The 21,943-nt window shown below is 41.5% G+C and overlaps 1 long non-coding RNA gene across 1 annotated transcript; it reads left to right on the forward strand.

Moving 5' to 3' along the window:
• Positions 1-20,002: 20,002 nt before the first annotated feature.
• On the forward strand, positions 20,003-20,991 carry LOC148315749 (uncharacterized). Its single transcript, XR_015840628.1, has 2 exons — positions 20,003-20,308; positions 20,656-20,991. It is a non-coding gene; the product is annotated as an uncharacterized LOC148315749 (long non-coding RNA).
• Positions 20,992-21,943: the final 952 nt, after the last annotated feature.

Below are 21,943 nucleotides of genomic sequence, written 5' to 3' on the forward strand. Positions count from 1 at the left end.
GAAAGAAGTTTGAAGATAAGACATATGTAATTACCCAAGGGGGAATGCCATGTTTAGTTTTATTGACAGCTCTCACAGCTGTAAATATAGTAGAAGAGTCAACATTGGTTCATTTGACACATGTAAAAAGGTCATTTTGGTTGAAATCTCCTACAAAGGAGATGAGCGGAAGTCTGATGATAGGGTGGTCTTATTTCATAAGACACCAGACTAAGTAGAGGGGATATTTCAGACAAAATGACCCTGAAGTGGTTAAAAGCAGCTGTTCTATGTTGGATGTATACAATTTTATTCTGATATTTTTGTTGTTGTGTTATATGTGGGAACAACCCAGAGTTACATAAACAAACTATGATGTGACTATAGTACAATACCAACAGTAAGAATCCCAATTACTAATCAAAATGGATTTGCAAACACCAAGCAGATAATTGAAAAAAAAAAAGTGATGGGACATATTTGTGGAGCTTGGACGACATGTTGATAGATTTGAGTTGGAACCATGAGTAATACTCAAGTGGGCAACTATTGGTCCACAGAACAAAGTTACAGGAGAAAGTCTGTACTTTCGTGAAAAGATAGCAATTGGACAACGAGATATCCAAAATAAGCAAATGAAATTGTATTATTGATATTATATTAATGCTTATCTTGATAATACATGTATGGATTGGGTCAGCGTGTATCCTGTGACTAGAGTTGATGTAGATGAACATGTTTTCTATGATAGTTGCTCTTGAAAATTTAAATAGCATTAATGTTGCTGACAGAGCTAAGCGGTTAGGAATCTTTTCACCACCACTGTGTCTGGTTTTGATAGTGGTTGAAATAAACTTCAATCACTATCAAGAGGGGAAATCTGGTGGTGGTGTGGATATGATAGATCATTTGATAAATCACCCAAAAATGTAAAAGGTTTTGAGACTTAGTGCATATCTGTATGTGTTTTTCATAACTAGGCCCTGCTTATAAATTATTGGTAGTTTCTGGAGAGTGCCATTTCACAAAATGTAATTGATTGATCGTAAATGGTATGTTTTATATTGTTTGTTAATAAACTGTGTGAACTGTCCAATGTCATGACAGGACATCGGTGACGTTAAAAAAGAGAAAGCAGAGTATCACGGCAAAAAAAAAAAAAAAAATGATTCAACATACATGGAAGCCATCGGTGTTCTCCTTAGTGTAAGTAAGTAAGTAAGTGTAAATTAACAGATCAAGTAACAGGATTTGAGTCCTCGAACGAAGAACAAAGAACGCAGACAGGTCAACTGCATCATCACAACGTGCAAAAATTAGGTAATTGGACGCAAAGTGGGTTTGAAACTGTGCATGAACGGCTATCAACCAATCTCTAATGGCATTCCGAAACAGGATGACTGTTGATGTATTGTTGAATGAGAGAGGTGGTGTTTGTGCTATGTTCGGTGAACAATGTTGCACATTTATTCCCAACAACACAGCGGTGGGTGGTCGTCTAACCAGGGCCATAGAGGTCTCAGGACTCTTCATGGTAAAATGAAAGGACAACTGGTCTGTGTATATATATATATATACACATATATATACACATATATATATATATATATATATATATATATATATATTTGTTACTTTGGAATAAAGACATTAAATTGATGTAATTTTGTTTTAGAAAAATGCTGTAGTTTTTTTCTCTGAATACAACCTACAAACGGTTAAAAAGGACATTCTGAAATGGTTTTTTTTTGGGCTATCAAATATTTAGTTTGACACTCAAACCGCACACTATTCGTGTCAATTTGTTTGGTTCTATCTCCATGAGTATTTTTTTGTGGTGCATCAAAAGCGTGTTTTAACTTACTTAGGTAAGACAGGTTTAGTGGAGAGATGAGGCCAAACAGCATCACACATCTATGTGCAAGAGATGGCAACTGACAAAGAACCTTCACACCTACAATAACTGCCCCGATGTAATGTGGTGGCTGAAGATCCTCTTCCTCCCGGACAACAAACACCACCATGGTGCACTTGGCAGGCTCTTGATCCAATTCATCCTACAGACCACCATGATAAAAGACAAATTCATTAGAGTTATTTAGATGAAATTTTTTTCCACCATGAAAAAAAAACAAACAACATATATATGTGTGTGTGTGTGTGTGTGTGTGTGTGTGTGTGTGTGTGTATATATATATATATATATTTTTTTTTTTTTTTTTGGAAGCATCTTTCAGGACACTCAAGGCCGCTGTACAGAGTAAAATACGAAAGTAAAAACACAAATACGGGTAGAAACACCAACACGTAAATCAAGCAGGATAAAATACAATAAAGTGGATGAGGGACATATCTGGAATTGGAGAGAGTAATTAAGGCGGAACAGATTGGTTTTGAGTTTAGTTTTAAACACAGGGAGGGTGGTGCAATTACAGAGGTCAGGTGGAGAGAGTTCCAGAGCTGGAGAACCGAATCGCTGAAGGCTCTGTCCCCCATGGTGGCAGGCAAGGGGTGGAGTGAGGAGGATGAAGACCGGAGAGCGCGGGATGGAGTGGGAATATGGATGATGTCTGAAAGGTAGGGAGGGGCGAGGTTGTGAAGAGATTTGAAAGTCATGTGTCATGTCATTATCCACACCGCTTATCCGGTACAGGGTCACGGGAGGGTGCTGGAGCCTATCCCAGCTGACTACGGGCGAAAGGCGCACTACACCCTGAACTGGTCGCCAGCCATAGATTTGAAAATATATAGAAGAATTTTGAAAATGATTTGTTGATTGACTGGAAGCCAGTGGATCTGCTGAAGGATGGGGGGTTGATGTGATAGGTGGAAGGTGATTGGAATCCATTGCACATCCTTGAGGCACCCTAAAGCTCCCGTATGTCTGTCACTGAGTCTTGAATTTTTACTTAGTAAACTGAATTTGAGCATATGCAGTATTGAATTTTTGGTGAGGAGACCTTTTTTTTGAGGAATTAAAAACGCATTTTAAAGTCCTACATTCAAGTTTATTGGGATATAGTTCTTAACAAAAACATTATGATCGAAAAATTCAGAATCAAATTAAAAATATACAATTTATGTAATTCGAATTCAGTTTTTCAATTCAATAATTCAGTGTTCAATTCAAAACATTCAGGTTTCAATTCAAATATCAAAGTTAAGATATTCACATTCAAATAACCAATATTCAGATTTAGTTTCAAGTGGGACAAATATCAGACCATAGTCCAGCAATTAATCCAAACTCTGTGTCAAATTAAGTGATGATTGTACTGCCTTTATTATTTTAGAGGAGGAGTAATACCTGCTGCTGTATCTTCTAGTGCTGGACGATTAATCAAAATTTAAATCGTGATTTAGATTTCTTAATTTTGAAAATGTTCTAATTGAGGGAAAAATGTTTCAGATTAAGAAAGAGTTCAAACAAATTACATATGTTCAATTTGAGAGAACCTGGCTAACCAAGATGGAACTTTACACCCTGGAATTGAAGGAGATACTTGGAAAAAAAGGCCGAGTTACTGGCACTGAAATAAGACCTATGCTCAGTTCACTCAGTCATGTAAGAGGGTTGTGTTTTATTACTGCAAATATAATTTGCATCAAACTATTTTGGATAAGTCCATCATAAGCATTAACAGAATAAAACAATAAAAGATCTGTTAGAGCTTATGGATATCTTGCTATTTTTTTTATTTAAAGTTGAGATGCACTTTTTGGGATGTAAGCAATGCATATGTGAGCTCTTATTTATTTAAGACACTTAATCATCTTGTGTCTTTTTAAATAGCAAAACGTTGAAGCTGGAAGGCATAATCCATTCCTTGATGAAATTCCTCGGACAGTCTGCAGAGGAACTCATCACGGACTACCAGGTAAATTACAACAGTATTACGTTTTTAAAGCTGCAATTAACTCATAGACTGTGCAGCAAACATTTTTATTTGTCACAATATTCAAATAAATTAATTGCTGCCAGTATGTGACCTGCTCTGGCTAAAGGGTTGGCATTTGGCAAAGGTTACTTTCGGGTAATTGACAAAATAAATCAGAAGGTCCAAAGTTTCGATTTTGAGATTTCGACAAAAATCCTATCCTTGAGGTTGAGGTTTCTATTTTAATTTCCGTTTTCATTGCCCTTTTTATTTATTTTTTGATTCTCATATATGCTGTTATAAACATGTAATGCAGATTGCAAATACTGTCACATATCACTGGTGTCCGGCTGAAACATGTTGTCATAATTTGAGTAATTTCATGTTTTTCTAGATCTAATCTATTGGTCAATCCACACGAGTGGGTGTTACTTGTAAATATTACTGACCAATCTCAAATGTTGAAAATGGTTTGCTCTCTTTGGATGATGCAGTGTTAATGATTGCAAAAACGTGCCATTGGAAGTCTCCTGCAAGGTGAAGATTCTGGAGCTTCTTGGATACTGCCTGAAGACAGCGATATTCAGAACTATAAAAAGCAAACACAAATTTGGGACATTATGCACCTAACCATGGATGTATATGCTCTTTCAGGAAGTCAGCAGAGAACAAGCAAAAGAGGACCAGGCCAAGCAAGTACTGAAGGTCTATGTCAGGGGTGTCAAACTCATTTTTATGGACGGGCCACATCGTAGTTGTGGTTTCCCTCAGAGGGACTGTGAACCCATATAAATTGATTGGAAAGCCAGTTTTGAAATCAGAAGCTAGTAAGTAATTGTTCAACAATTTTTCAATTTATTTTAAAAGGGGAGGATTGGTAACAAATAATTGGCAATATCTCATATCTCAGTGTTGTTGTGAAGAAAATATGCTAGAAACAGGAAGTTGATGCAGATGATTTGCCCTTTGCGGGCAACATAAAATTAGGTTGTGGGCCAGATCTGGCCCCGGGCCTTGAGTTTGACACACGTACTCTATGTCTTCCAAGCAAGTGAGGGACAAGAAGACACATCCCATGCCTCTGTTTCCATTGTTGCTTAAGAAAATGAGGTTGTGGAAATGTTGCCAGTCTCCTGCTCATGGGAATTAACTATGCGCTGAACTTACTAAATTTGCAGTACCCGTTTGAGGTGCATCAGAAGCTCTTTCTTGAGATAGATGGCCTGAAACTTGCACTCGGAGTCCATTCCCTGACTCTCCATTGAATGTTAGGCAAGCCCCCTCTCTGTCCACTTTTAAAACGTTTTGAAGACACATTTTTATTCTTTAGCTTTCGACTCAACATGTGACTGTCGTTGTTCTTCTTGTATCTACTGTACGTGTTTTAATTTGTGTTCTAATTTCCTGCTAATTTATACAACACCGTATGAAAAACACTTTGTTACAGCTCCAACTATTATAATTGCAAGTTATTTGTACATGGGTATTTCTTGTTTCGTGGACTAATACTGTGCGCAAATGCAAATGCTCGGCCTTTTATCACAAAAAATGTCCGAAGGGCAAGATCTTAATTCCTCCTCTAATATAAAACCTTCCCGAAGAACAAATCGTATAATTCTAACTTGCTAGATTTAGTCCAATGCACGATACATTTAGGCTAACTCGACGTCGCTCCAGTCAGTAAAGCACGCTTTATAGTTCACCAAAATGCATACCGTGAAATTCTTACCTTGTTTATGCGACGAGGATATTATCCCGTAAGGAGTTACACTGACGCTGTACTGCTTCTTTTTGTATTTCTCTGTTCAGGTCGTCCCTCCCGCATTTCGCCCAAAGTCAGACGGGATAGGCGGCAGCACCTCCCCGCAAGCCAGTACAAGATAGGCGGTGTGGAAGATAAAGATAACACGTCCCTCCGTTTGGATCGGGTATTGTGTTTTCTTTAGAGCTTTTGGTTCGTGTGCACTGTGCAACACAGTCTGAGCGCAAATACAAATGCTCGGCCTTTTATAAATAAAAAAAAAATCCGAAGAACAAGACCATCCTCGTCTAATATAAAACCTTCCCGATGAACGAACCTTATAAAACTTGCCCTCCGTCACAGCAAAACAATTTCTGCAACAATTTCATAATCCATTTGTAAAAAGACAACGGTAAGATTTCGTCCAGTGTACGATCAGTTTAAGCAAACTGGGTTTAGCTAGTCAGTAAAACACTCTTTATAGTGTAGCAACGTTAGTAACGCTAAATTCTTACCTAGTTTATGAGACGAGTGCTGTACTTGACTATTTTTTGTAATTTATTATTATTATTATTATTTTTTAATGCTTTATAGAGCAAATTGCACCTATGACAGTTGTTATTACCACAGAAGCCATCTCAAATGGTTGCAAACTCTGAGGGTGACTTTGAACCGGAAGTCCCGCCTCAATCGTCATCTGATTGACAGCGGAATCCTGGAGCCAGAGAAGAGAAAAGAATCAGACACGAAGTTGAAGAAGCGAAAAAAAATAAACATCGAATCTCCAAGTTCTCGCAACGAGGGTGACTGTTGGGGTCTGGAGAAGTGACCGGGAGATGGAGAGCCCCGTATTTTGGTCTTGGTAAGAGGGTAACTCACTTGATGTTGACGAGGGAACCTATGCCGCTATGCTATATACCGACGTGAGAAAACTACGGCCCGGGGGCCACATGCGGCCCGTTAAACGTTTTAATCCGGCCCGCCGAATTTGAAAAAAAAAAAAAAAAACCTTGTTAATGTTTTATTTTCAAAATAGTGTGGTTTTTCAAAGACAAGCTTTTGTTCACTTTCATTTAAAATTAAATGTATTTTTTTTCTCAGATGAGATGAGGTTACCAAAACACTCCATCCATCTGCTCCTGGTCCAGCCCCTCTGTCAAATTTTAGAACCCATTGTGGCCCGCCAATAAAAAAGTTTTCCCACCCCTGCTATATACTATAAGCTATGTTAATGTCGTCAGGCCATTATAGAGTATTTCTTCTGACATTTTGAAGGAGAAATAATACTCAACGTTTTATTTTTTTATGATGTTTGAGGCATTCTGACTGAAATACAGTTCAATTGAGGTTACCAGTAGTCATTTCCATTACCTGTCAATGTAAATTAGAATGTAACTTACTACAGTGAACCCTCGGTTATCGCGGTTAATGGGGACCGAGACCACCCGCGAAAACTGAAAATCCGCGAAGTAGCGGCGCACCTTCAAAAATGCTTAAAAAAAAAAAAGTGCGAAGTAGCGGCGCACCTTCAAAAATGCTTTTAAAAAAAAGTGCGAAGTAGCGGCGCACCTTCAAAAATGCTTAAAAAAATAAATAAATAAAATAATAATATATATATATATATATATATATATATACGGGTAGAGAGAGAGAGGGTGAAATTCATGTTATAACAAAAAAAAAAAATTATTAAAACATTTTTTTATTCCCCAGCCATTATTTTTGTATTTATTCAATTACTTCTTTTTGTATTTATTTAATTACTTCGACTTTTACCTGCTGGTACGCCGTCCGGTGTGCCCTGGCATTCTTCATTTATTTATTCATTTATTCATTCATAACTGACAGCCTCGCGCTCCGCTCATGCCCGGGCGGAAGGTGTTCCTCTTCGGCTTAACAACCACGCACGCCGGCCGGTCTCCTCCGGAGCTCTCGCACGGTCCCGAACGGAGCGAAATGTCGCCCCGCTAGTGCCCGGGCGGAAGTTGTTCCTCTTCGGCTTAACTGCCACGCACGCTGGCCGGAGCTCTGGTACGGTCCGAACCGCGCGAAACGTCGCCCCAAATCGTGCCCGGGGGAACGTGCTCTTCTTCGTCCACTCTCCTCTTCGCCCACGCTCTTCTTCGGCGCATGCCGGCCGTCTAACAGCTCCAGCGCCCCGTCGTGCCGCTCGGCGAAACTACAATGCCCCCGAATATTTTTTAGACCCGCGAAGCACTGAACCCGCGAAAGGTGAACCGCGAAGTAGCGAGGGTTCACTGTAAAATGAAAATGCTCTTTCAAAAATTAAAACTATCTAAAACTAGTGATGGCAAAATGAAGCCCCATAAAGCAGCCAAGCCCTGCAGGGAAATACTTCACACACGAATGGGCTTCGAGATGCTTCATTTTTCTTGACTACGCCATCCCGTGGACAGAAAAATGTATAACATGCTTGGTGCATGCAATAAAATGGTGAGCTGTAAATCATGCTCTGCTTACCAAACAATATGTATTTGAAGAGTGATTTTAATTGTTCTGTTTTACTTTGTCTTCTCACTTCTCCAATATTCAGACAGCTCCGCCAAGACCAACGTTTCACCCCCACACTGATATAAAATGGACCCAACCGTTTGGGTCTCTTTCCAAATTTGGTACCAAAGCCTCCCCCACAGTGCGGCAGCTATCTTGAATTGGCCCGTTCCCAGAGAGTTTTACTTCATTCAGTGTCATTCAGTATTATTCAAAATCTTTCAGTGTCATTCCAAATCATTCAATGTCATTCACGATCTTTCCACATCCTTCCACCTTCCATCGTTCAGTGTCATTCCACATTCTCTTTGATATATAACATAACATAACAATAACATAATCCTGGGTCAGCAGACACCTAATTAATGTGTTAATACATGATACATTTTTATATAAGCAACACTTATGATTGTAACGTATTTTTAATTCTTTCTAGGCGGGAACTGTCCGAACAAAAAATTCATGCAATTTGTAATTAGACACTTTGTCATACAAAAAGTCACTCAGGGCAAGAGAAAAAAAATTGTCACTTGCCCAAGTTGGGCAAGTAATTTGGCCACTCGGGCAAGGCAAATTTTAGTGGCACTTGCCCTATGGGGAAGCAGTTTTTAAAGTTAACTTCGAACCCTGTGATGGTGTCTTGTGACCAGTCTTTATCAGCTGATGTTCCATGAAGGCGTGCCTTACCTGTCACAAGAATGAAGGCAAGTCACGCCCCCCGCTGTCCGTTCACTCCGCCAAGATGCTGCTCCAGGTGGTAGAGAGGATGAAGGCTCCCTTGTCTCTGTTCATGGTTTTTATGCCTCGCTTGCAGATCTCAATTGCTTCTTTGATCCAGCGCTGTAGTTTGTTCTCTCCGGTGCGGATGACCCTGCCCTTCTCCCAGTCCATGATGTGGTTTTCCCTTTTGCAGTGGTCAGTGATTGCTGATTTGTAATGTTCATGTTGTGCTTGTTCTTTTACTGCTCTGATTTTTTTAATTTTTTTGACAGGTAAGTCACACCCTCATGGAACATCAGCTGATAAAGACGGGTCTCAAGACACCATCATGCGACACTCTGAAGAAGGCGAAAGGCTCGCCGAAACATGTCAGGTAAAAAATTAACCTAAAACATAATTGTCTGCTTTTAATGAATCAGTCAAATATCAATAATAAGAAGACAAAATGAACCTAATACAAATAAATGAATGCTTAATAACTCCCCTGGACATGCTCCTAAAAATCCAAACCTTCACCTGTAAATAAAACGTCCCGACCTGAAGACATCTTAATGTTATTATTTTGTTATACACACAGCGCCGCCAAGTGGAATCAAAAATTTGTTTTTATTTTAATTTTCACGTACTGCACGGTGCCCTTTTGACGAATCCGACTGAAAATTAGTCAGAAAAGACTCACTTACTCTCTGCCGAATTTTGTGACGTTTTGGCAAAAGGCGTGGCTATTACGGTGCTGAAAAGTCCGATTGTACTCTGTGGCAACAAAAGCTCCGGCAACATTACTCAGATGATACTATCTTCTCGAAGTTGTACACATTTGAGGATACTTCAGCCCTGAAGACATCCACCAACTTATTTTTCATCGTAGTAGTAGCGCCACCAACTGGTAAAAGCTAATACAAGTTATTTTTTTGGATGTTTTTCTCCGTGCAACTCAACAAGGTCGCCCTCATATATGCTCGGATGACTGTTTCGGCCATGAGGATGTCACAATAAGAAATTCATCCTTTTTCGTGAAAAGTTGTGGGAGTGGCATTGCACTGTTCGGCAATAAAACAACGCTGATTATGAGGTTCTAAATATGAACGACAACTCGTGAAACTTTACACACACATCAGGCCGAGCAAATTTATCAATATTTTATACGTTAGTTGTGCAGCTTTTTTGAAATGGCTCGCCATGGCCCTCGAGAAATGTTAAAAAAAGCAGCCCTGGTTGAGTGTTTCACCTCGCTTTTTGTAAATTTTATGGAGTACAGTGAACCCTCGGTAATCGCGGTTAATGGGGACAGAGACCACCCGCGAAAACTGAAAATCCGCGAAGTAGCGGCGCACCTTCAAAAATGCTTAAAAAAATATACAATATATATAATAAATATATAAATATATATATATATATATATATATATATATATATATATATATATATATATATATATATATATATACGGGGAGAGAGAGAGTGAAATTCATGTTATAACAAAAAAACCAAATTATTATTAAAACGTATTATTTTTTTATTCCCCAGCCATTCTTTTTGTATTTATTTAATTACTCCGACTTTTACCTGCTGGTACGCCGTCCGGTGTGCCCTGTGAAATGAAAGGTGGCATTCTTTATTTATTTATTCATTTATTCATTCATAACTGACAGCCTCGCGCTCCGCTCGTGCCCGGGCAGAAGAGGTGCTCCAATTTGGCTTAACTGTGACACACGCCCGTCCTCCTCCCCCGGAGCTTCCATTCGGTTAAACTTAGGGGCCGCTTGGCACCGCCCGTGCCCGGGGAAGGTGCTCCTCTTCGGCTTACTGTGACGCAAGCATGCCCTCCTCCTCCGGAGCTTCCATTCGGTTAAACTTAGGGGCCGCTTGGAACCGCCCGTGCCCGGGGAAGGTGCTCCTCTTCGGCTTACTGTGACGCGAGCATGCCCTCCTCCTCCGGAGCTTCCATTCAGTTAAACTTAGGGGCCGCTTGGAACCGCCCGTGCCCGGGGAAGGTGCTCCTCTTCGGCTTACTGTGACGCGAGCATGCCCTCCTCCTCCGGAGCTTCCATTCGGTTAAACTTAGGGGCCGCTTGGCACCGCCCGTGCCCGGGGAAGGTGCTCCTCTACGGCTTAACTGCCACGCACGCTGGCCGGAGCTCTGGTACGGTCCGAACCGCGCGAAACGTCGCCACCGATCGTGTCCGGGGGAACGTGCTCTTCTTCGTCCACTCTCCTCTTCGCCCACGCTCTTCTTCGGCGCACGCCGGCCGTCTAACCGCTCCAGCGCCCCGTCGTGCCGCTCGGCGAAACTACAATGCCCCCGAATATTTTTTAGACTCGCGAAGCACTGAACCCGCGAAAGGTGAACCGCGAAGTAGCGAGGGTTCACTGTATGTATAAGACCAAGACCTACAAAAAAGTCTATTGGAGCAATGAGCTAGGTTTTACAGGAAGTCGGCCATTTTGAATTTACTTAAAAGGGGGCGGGTCACCACAATGGACTTTGTGTAGAAATTATTATTGGGGCCCGAGCAGCGACCGCGGCGAGGTCCCTATTGTTTTTGTAGAAGATATTATTACTTTTATTATTATTATTATTATTATTATTAGGGTCTGAGCAGCGACCGCTGCGAAGTCCCTATTGTTTTTGTAGAAATTATTTTTATTATTATTTTTCCGATTGTTCGATCGCATTTTTGACCCCCGAAACATGCACAAAAACTCACCAAACTTGGCAGTCTCATCGGGCATGGCGAAAAATTTGATATTTTAACGTCTAATATGAACAGGAAGTGAGTTATGAATTTTTGAAAGTCCGACTTTTGCCCTTTTTTGCATGTTTACAGGGGTCATTCTTTTGCACCCTGATCCTAAAGGCTTCATCTGATTGCCTTAAAATTCTGTCTGTAGCATCTGAAGACCTGGCACAAACACTGGGGCTAAAATTTTTTGTTTCCGAAATACTATATGACGGGGGCGAGGCATCAAAGTTTTCACTTAAGATTTCCTTCGCCGCAATGGACAAAATGCTTAATAACTCTCCTGCACATGCTGCTAAAAATCCAAAACTTCACATGTACATAAAGAGTCTGTACCTGAAGACATCTATATGTTTATATTCAGTTATACACCTTGCGCCAATCAATATCATTTTTTACATTTTGACGTACTGCATGGTGCCCTTTTAACGAATCCGATTGAAAATTGGCTAGAAAAGACTCAAGACATTGATCTTACTCTATCCCTATTTTTATGACTTTCCTTCAAAGGGCGTGGCTATTACGGTGCCGCAGAGTCTGATTATTCTCCGTGGCAACAAAAGTTCCTGCAAAATGATTCAGATGATCCATCTTCTGGAAATCTTTCACATTTGAGGATATTCAGGCCCTGAAGACGGCTGCCAACTTATTTTTGATCGCAGTGGTAGCGCCACCAACTGGTTAAAACAAATACAAATTATTTTCGTTGATGTTTTTCTCCGGGCAGGTGAACAAAATCTACCTTATATTTGCTCGGATGAGTGTTTAGGCCTTGAGCATGTCACAATACAAAAGTCTTTCGCCTTCTTCAGAGTGTCACATGATGCTGTCTTGTGACCCGTCTTTATCAGCTGATGTTCCATGAGGGCGTGACTTACCTGTCACAAGAATGAAGGCAAGTCACGCCCCCCGCTGTCCGTTCACTCCGCCAAGATGCTGGTCCAGGTGGTAGAGAGGATGAAGGCTCCCTTGTCTCTGTTCATGGTTTTTATGCCTCGCTTGCAGATCTCAATGGCCTCTCTGATCCAGCGCTGTTGTTTGTTCTCTTCTGTGCGGATGACCCTGCCCTTCTCCCGGTCCATGATGTGGTTTTCCCTTTTGCAGTGGTCAGTGATTGCTGATTTGTAATGTTCATGTTGTGTTTGTTCTTTTACTGCTCTGATTTTTTCATTTTTTTGACAGGTAAGTCACACCCTCATGGAACATCAGCTGATAAAGACGGGTCTCAAGACACCATCATGCGACACTCTGAAGAAGGCGAAAGACTCGCCGAAACATGTCAGGTAAAAAATTAACCTAAAACATAATTGTCTGCTTTTAATGAATCAGTCAAATATCAATAATAAGAAGACAAAATGAACCTAATACAAATAAATGAATGCTTAATAACTCCCCTGCACATGCTCCTAAAAATCCAAACCTTCACCTGTAAATAAAACGTCCCGACCTGAAGACATCTTAATGTTATTATTTTGTTATACACACAGTGCCGCCAAGTGGAATCAAAAATTTGTTTTTATTTTAATTTTCACGTACTGCACGGTGCCCTTTTGACGAATCCGACTGAAAATTAGTCAGAAAAGACTCAAGACAATGATCTTACTCTCTGCCGAATTTTGTGACGTTTTTGCAAAAGGCGTGGCTATTAAGGTGCTGAAAAGTCCGATTGTACTCTGTGGCAACAAAAGCTCCGGCAACATGACTCAGATGATCCTATCTTCTCGAAGTTGTACACATTTGAGGATACTTCAGCCCTGAAGACATCTACCAACTTATTTTACATCGTAGTAGTAGCGCCACCAACTGGTAAAAGCTAATACAAGTTATTTTCTTGGATGTTTTTCTCCGTGCAACTCAACAAGGTCGCCCTCATATATGCTCGGATGACTGTTTCGGCCATGAGGATGTCACAATACGAAATTAGTCCTTTTTCGTGAAAAGTTGTGGGAGTGGCATTGCACTGTTCGGCAATAAAACAACGCTGATTATGAGGTTCTAAATATGAACGACAACTCGTGAAACTTTACACACACATGAGGCCGAGCAAATTTATCAATATTTTATACGTTAGTTGTGCAGCTTTTTTGAAATGGCTCGCCATGGCCCTCGAGAAATGTTAAAAAAAAGCAGCTCTGGTTGAGTGTTTCACCTCGCTTTTTGTAAATTTTATGGAGTACAGTGAACCCTCGGTTATCGCGGTTAATGGGGACCGAGACCACCCGCGAAAACTGAAAATCCGCGAAGTAGCGGCGCACCTTCAAAAATGCTTAAAAAAAATATACAATATATATAATAAATATGTAAATATATATATATATATATATATATATATATATATATAAAAAAAATATATATATATATATATATATATATATATATGTATATACGGGGAGAGAGAGAGTGAAATTCATGTTATAACAAAAAAACCAAATTATTATTAAAACGTATTATTTTTTTATTCCCCAGCCATTCTTTTTGTATTTATTTAATTACTCCGACTTTTACCTGCTGGTACGCCGTCCGGTGTGCCCTGTGAAATGAAAGGTGGCATTCTTTATTTATTTATTCATTTATTCATTCATAACTGACAGCCTCGCGCTCCGCTCGTGCCCGGGCAGAAGAGGTGCTCCAATTTGGCTTAACTGTGACACACGCCCGTCCTCCTCCCCCGGAGCTTCCATTCGGTTAAACTTAGGGGCCGCTTGGCACCGCCCGTGCCCGGGGAAGGTGCTCCTCTTCGGCTTACTGTGACGCGAGCATGCCCTCCTCCTCCGGAGCTTCCATTCGGTTAAACTTAGGGGCCGCTTGGAACCGCCCGTGCCCGGGGAAGGTGCTCCTCTTCGGCTTACTGTGACGCGAGCATGCCCTCCTCCTCCGGAGCTTCCATTCGGTTAAACTTAGGGGCCGCTTGGCACCGCCCGTGCCCGGGGATGGTGCTCCTCTACGGCTTAACTGCCACGCACGCTGGCCGGAGCTCTGGTACGGTCCGAACCGCGCGAAACGTCGCCACCGATCGTGTCCGGGGGAACGTGCTCTTCTTCGTCCACTCTCCTCTTCGCCCACGCTCTTCTTCGGCGCACGCCGGCCGTCTAACCGCTCCAGCGCCCCGTCGTGCCGCTCGGCGAAACTACAATGCCCCCGAATATTTTTTAGACCCGCGAAGCACTGAACCCGCGAAAGGTGAACCGTGAAGTAGCGAGGGTTCACTGTATGTATAAGACCAAGACCTACAAAAAAGTCTCTTGGAGCAATGAGCTAGGTTTTACAGGAAGTCGGCCATTTTGAATTTACTTAAAAGGGGGCGGGTGACCACAATGGACTTTGTGTAGAAATTATTATTGGGGCCCGAGCAGCGACCGCGGCGAGGTCCCTATTGTTTTTGTAGAAGATATTATTACTTTTATTATTATTATTATTATTATTATTAGGGCCTGAGCAGCGACCGCTGCGAAGTCCCTATTGTTTTTGTAGAAATTATTATTATTATTATTTTTCCGATTGTTCGATCGCATTTTTGACCCCCGAAACATGCACAAAAACTCACCAAACTTGGCAGTCTCATCGGGCATGGCGAAAAATTTGATATTTTAACGTCTAATATGAACAGGAAGTGAGTTATGAATTTTTGAAAGTCCGACTTTTGCCCTTTTTTGCATGTTTACAGGGGTCATTCTTTTGCACCCTGATCCTAAAGGCTTCATCTGATTGCCTTAAAATTCTGTCTGTAGCATCTGAAGACCTGGCACAAACACTGGGGCTAAAATTTTTTGTTTCCAAAATACTATATGACGGGGGCGGGGCATCAAAGTTTTCACTTAAGATTTCCTTCGCCGCAATGGACAAAATGCTTAATAACTCTCCTGCACATGCTGCTAAAAATCCAAAACTTCACATGTACATAAAGAGTCTGTACCTGAAGACATCTATATGTTTATATTCAGTTATACACCTTGCGCCAATCAATATCATTTTTTACATTTTGACGTACTGCACGGTGCCCTTTTAACGAATCTGATTGAAAATTGGCTAGAAAAGACTCAAGACATTGATCTTACTCTATCCCTATTTTTGTGACTTTCCTTCGAAGGGCGTGGCTATTACGGTGCCGCAGAGTCTGATTATTCTCCGTGGCAACAAAAGTTCCTGCAAAATGATTCAGATGATCCATCTTCTCGAAATTTTTCACATTTGAGGATATTCAGGCCCTGAAGACGGCTGCCAACTTATTTTTGATCGCAGTGGTAGCGCCACCAACTGGTTAAAACAAATACAAATTATTTTCGTTGATTTTTTTCTCCGGGCAGGTTAACAAAATCTACCTTACATTTGCTCGGATGAGTGTTTAGGCCTTGAGGATGTCACAATACGAAAGTCTTTCGCCTTCTTCAGAGTGTCACATGATGGTGTCTTGTGGCCCGTCTTTATCAACTGATGTTCCATGAGGGCGTGACTTACCTGTCACAAGAATGAAGGCAAGTCACGCCCCCCGCTGTCCGTTCACTCCGCCAAAATGCTGCTCCAGGTGGTAGAGAGGATGAAGGCTCCCTTGTCTCTGTTCATGGTTTTTATGCCTCGCTTGCAGATCTCAATGGCCTCTCTGATCCAGCGCTGTTGTTTGTTCTCTTCGGTGCGGATGACCCTGCCCTTCTCCCGGTCCATGATGTGGTTTTCCCTTTTGCAGTGGTCAGTGATTGCTGATTTGTAATGTTCATGTTGTGCTTGTTCTTTGACTGCTCTGATTTTTCATTTTTTTGACAGGTAAGTCACACCCTCATGGAACATCAGCTGATAAAGACGGGTCTCAAGACACCATCATGCGACACTCTGAAGAAGGCGAAAGACTCGCCGAAACATGTCAGGTAAAAAATTAACCTAAAACATAATTGTCTGCTTTTAATGAATCAGTCAAATATCAATAATAAGAAGACAAAATGAACCTAATACAAATAAATGAATGCTTAATAACTCCCCTGCACATGCTCCTAAAAATCCAAACCTTCACCTGTAAATAAAACGTCCCGACCTGAAGACATCTTAATGTTATTATTTTGTTATACACACAGTGCCGCCAAGTGGAATCAAAAATTTGTTTTTATTTTAATTTTCACGTACTGCACGGTGCCCTTTTGACGAATCCGACTGAAAATTAGTCAGAAAAGACTCAAGACAATGATCTTACTCTCTGCCGAATTTTGTGACGTTTTGGCAAAAGGCGTGGCTATTAAGGTGCTGAAAAGTCCGATTGTACTCTGTGGCAACAAAAGCTCCGGCAACATGACTCAGATGATCCTATCTTCTCGAAGTTGTACACATTTGAGGATATTTCAGCCCTGAAGACATCTACCAACTTATTTTACATCGTAGTAGTAGCGCCACCAACTGGTAAAAGCTAATACAAGTTATTTTCTTGGATGTTTTTCTCCGTGCAACTCAACAAGGTCGCCCTCATATATGCTCGGATGACTGTTTCGGCCATGAGGATGTCACAATACGAAATTCGTGATTTTTCGTGAAAAGTTGTGGGAGTGGCATTGCACTGTTCGGCAATAAAACAAAGCTGATTATGAGGTTCTAAATATGAACGACAACTCGTAAAACTTTACACACACATCAGGCCGAGCAAATTTATCAATATTTTATACGTTAGTTGTGCAGCTTTTTTGAAATGGCTCGCCATGGCCCTCGAGAAATGTTAAAAAAAAGCAGCTCTGGTTGAATGTTTCACCTCGCTTTTTGTAAATTTTATGGAGTACAGTGAACTCTCTGTTATCGCGGTTAATGGGGACCGAGACCATCCGCGAAAACTGAAAATCCGCGAAGTAGCGGCGCACCTTCAAAAATGCTTAAAAAAAATATACAATATATATAATAAATATATAAATATATATATATATATATATATATATATATATATATATATATATACGGGGAGAGAGAGAGTGAAATTCATGTTATAACAAAAAAAACAAATTATTATTAAAACGTATTATTTTTTTATTCCCCAGCCATTCTTTTTGTATTTATTTAATTACTCCGACTTTTACCTGCTGGTACGCCGTCCGGTGTGCCCTGTGAAATGAAAGGTGGCATTCTTTATTTATTTATTCATTTATTCATTCATAACTGACAGCCTCGCGCTCCGCTCGTGCCCGGGCAGAAGAGGTGCTCCAATTTGGCTTAACTGTGACACACGCCCGTCCTCCTCCCCCGGAGCTTCCATTCGGTTAAACTTAGGGGCCGCTTGGCACCGCCCGTGCCCGGGGAAGGTGCTCCTCTTCGGCTTACTGTGACGCGAGCATGCCCTCCTCCTCCGGAGCTTCCATTCGGTTAAACTTAGGGGCCGCTTGGAACCGCCCGTGCCCGGGGAAGGTGCTCCTCTTCGGCTTACTGTGACGCGAGCATGCCCTCCTCCTCCGGAGCTTCCATTCGGTTAAACTTAGGGGCCGCTTGGCACCGCCCGTGCCCGGGGAAGGTGCTCCTCTACGGCTTAACTGCCACGCACGCTGGCCGGAGCTCTGGTACGGTCCGAACCGCGTGAAACGTCGCCACCGATCGTGTCCGGGGGAACGTGCTCTTCTTCGTCCACTCTCCTCTTCGCCCACGCTCTTCTTCGGCGCACGCCGGCCGTCTAACCGCTCCAGCGCCCCGTCGTGCCGCTCGGCGAAACTACAATGCCCCCGAATATTTTTTAGACCCGCGAAGCACTGAACCCGCGAAAGGTGAACCGCGAAGTAGCGAGGGTTCACTGTATGTATAAGACCAAGACCTACAAAAAAGTCTCTTGGAGCAATGAGCTAGGTTTTACAGGAAGTCGGCCATTTTGAATTTACTTAAAAGGGGGCGGGTCACCACAATGGACTTTGTGTAGAAATTATTATTGGGGCCCGAGCAGCGACCGCGGCGAGGTCCCTATTGTTTTTGTAGAAGATATTATTACTTTTATTATTATTATTATTATTATTATTAGGGTCTGAGCAGCGACCGCTGCGAAGTCCCTATTGTTTTTGTAGAAATTATTATTATTATTATTTTTCCGATTGTTCGATCGCATTTTTGACCCCCGAAACATGCACAAAAACTCACCAAACTTGGCAGTCTCATCGGGCATGGCGAAAAATTTGATATTTTAACGTCTAATATGAACAGGAAGTGAGTTATGAATTTTTGAAAGTCCGACTTTTGCCCTTTTTTGCATGTTTACAGGGGTCATTCTTTTGCACCCTGATCCTAAAGGCTTCATCTGATTGCCTTAAAATTCTGTCTGTAGCATCTGAAGACCTGGCACAAACACTGGGGCTAAAATTTTTTGTTTCCGAAATACTATATGACGGGGGCGAGGCATCAAAGTTTTCACTTAAGATTTCCTTCGCCGCAATGGACAAAATGCTTAATAACTCTCCTGCACATGCTGCTAAAAATCCAAAACTTCACATGTACATAAAGAGTCTGTACCTGAAGACATCTATATGTTTATATTCAGTTATACACCTTGCGCCAATCAATATCATTTTTTACATTTTGACGTTGCACGGTGCCCTTTTAACGAATCTGATTGAAAATTGGCTAGAAAAGACTCAAGACATTGATCTTACTCTATCCCTATTTTTGTGACTTTCCTTCGAAGGGCGTGGCTATTACGGTGCCGCAGAGTCTGATTATTCTCCGTGGCAACAAAAGTTCCTGCAAAATGATTCAGATGATCCATCTTCTCGAAATTTTTCACATTTGAGGATATTCAGGCCCTGAAGACGGCTGCCAACTTATTTTTGATCGCAGTGGTAGCGCCACCAACTGGTTAAAACAAATACAAATCATTTTCGTTGATTTTTTTCTCCGGGCAGGTTAACAAAATCTACCTTACATTTGCTCGGATGAGTGTTTAGGCCTTGAGGATGTCACAATACGAAAGTCTTTCGCCTTCTTCAGAGTGTCACATGATGGTGTCTTGTGGCCCGTCTTTATCAGCTGATGTTCCATGAGGGCGTGACTTACCTGTCACAAGAATGAAGGCAAGTCACGCCCCCCGCTGTCCGTTCACTCCGCCAAAATGCTGCTCCAGGTGGTAGAGAGGATGAAGGCTCCCTTGTCTCTGTTCATGGTTTTTATGCCTCGCTTGCAGATCTCAATGGCCTCTCTGATCCAGCGCTGTTGTTTGTTCTCTTCGGTGCGGATGACCCTGCCCTTCTCCCGGTCCATGATGTGGTTTTCCCTTTTGCAGTGGTCAGTGATTGCTGATTTGTAATGTTCATGTTGTGCTTGTTCTTTGACTGCTCTGATTTTTCATTTTTTTGACAGGTAAGTCACACCCTCATGGAACATCAGCTGATAAAGACGGGTCTCAAGACACCATCATGCGACACTCTGAAGAAGGCGAAAGACTCGCCGAAACATGTCAGGTAAAAAATTAACCTAAAACATAATTGTCTGTGTAACCCATGTTTGGCTCAGCCTTTTTTTATTCCTATTCTTATTTTCTGTTAATGTGATTTTTTCTTAGCGCTGTTACTATTTCCTACGGACCTAGAACGCACCGCAGCATTGATATGACGTCTCATCTCGTACGAGAGACGTAGAGAACTTTCTAGCATTTTGTTTCATGCGAGTTGAAGGAGAAAGGCTCTGAATAGACCATACTGGTCCGTTGAACTTTTTTGTGTGAACTGTGAGCGAATGGAGTTCAAATCCTGTGGTGTTTTCTTGCCAAGGAAATTCGATTTATTTTGAGACTATCGATCCTGGTGAGTTTTTTGTCGAATGTGCCTAATTAACATTCCTGTGTCAATGTATCTCATGATGTTTAACTGAAAAAAACAGTCAGGATGAAGGTTTGTGAACGTTGAGATTGTTATTAGCTAATGGTGAGATATAACTGAAAAAATTAAAGCATTGTAAACTATTTTACTCGCACATGCCTTCCTAGCAAGTGTACTACCTAGTGAGATAAGCTAACAGGCTCACGAAGGACTCCATGTGTGTTAGATACACGTATTTTCTTTTATTCTATTTAATTTCTTTTTCACTGGACGATTGTTGCACTGTTGTTTTTGGGGCCACATTGAATGATTGCTCTGCACGTTTCGTGCAGGCTGTTTTTTTTCTGGGACTAAAAGAATCGTCTAAAGCTTGAACTGCACCGGCAGTGGATTGGATACTTCCTAGGACGCCGGCGAGTGACGTTGGATTCCCGTGGCCACCTATTTCCCTGGAGGGTGGTAGGACCGTCAAGAGGATTTTTTTTGGACAAATCTTTTTTTCCTTTTTGTTTGTTTTTTCTGAGATCTCAGACATTTTTTTTGTGGGTCAGATCTGACACCAATTTTGACACAAACTAACACGAATATATGTTTAAAGAGAGATTGAATGTTCTGAATATTGGGGAGTTTGGGATATATAAATACAACTGTTCACATATTCCTGTTAATTGTTCTAAGTGTGTCTTGTTTCTATTGGAGGTTTATTATTGCTCTAAGTAGAGTTGCTGCCGCCAATCTCCCTGCAACCCAAGATAGATGAGTCTTGAGTTGAATACTTACAAATAATTGGTACACACAAACAAATTCTGATTTATTTTACTTAGCTTGAGTGTGACGCTGCTTAGTTCAATTGTGGTGGTTACACAAATTGTGGCGAGCCAGCCAGGAGATTGGCATAGTGGCTTTTGTTACCTCCAACCCATAAGATACGCTTAATTATAACTTATATCCCTGGAAAAAAAAATGGATCTTTGTCAGCGGTTTAGAGTTGATGGTCAAAAAACGTTGTATGTCACAGGAATTGAACCAACTTGCACAGATGGTCATATTTCTGATGTTTTTGTGATAAATGGTAAAATAGAAAAGGTCATTAGGGTTCCAGATGAGCCACACCAACCGCAAGGCAGAACTCTCGTTATCTACGAATCAGAACAGGCTATTTTGGAAGTTGATCCTGCGACCTTAGGGGAACTTGCAAGCCCCAATAACCCAAGTTCGACTTGGTCTTCTAAAACTATTAGAGATATCGCTCAAGGGGAGATGGGCAAAGAAGTGGCCCGTCGGTACCTTAGAGAACTTGAGTTTATGGGAAATAGTGGCAAGGTAGGCTTCCTTAGTTTCCTTCAAAGTGAATTACAGGCGGGCCCCACACCTAATGCTATGACACAACCGACTAATGACCAAAACATTGATACTGACACTCACTATTGTGATCAAAGTGAACCAGCAGAGCCCACAAGTGCTTTTAGTCCTAGTGCTGTTCGTTTAGATGAGAGCATTTACAACCCTCCTCATGTCCAGAAAGTGGTGGTTGAGCACATTATACGTAACGAGCCAACTCATACGTCCCTTGCACATGCAAAAATACGCACCTTCTCAGGTCGACTTCCTCGGCCCAAC

The sequence above is a fragment of the Idiotropiscis lumnitzeri genome, unplaced genomic scaffold (assembly GCF_059441095.1).
Source record: "Idiotropiscis lumnitzeri isolate Australia: NSW breed Sydney's pygmy pipehorse unplaced genomic scaffold, RoL_Ilum_1.0 HiC_scaffold_45, whole genome shotgun sequence".
NCBI lineage: Eukaryota > Metazoa > Chordata > Actinopteri > Syngnathiformes > Syngnathidae > Idiotropiscis > Idiotropiscis lumnitzeri.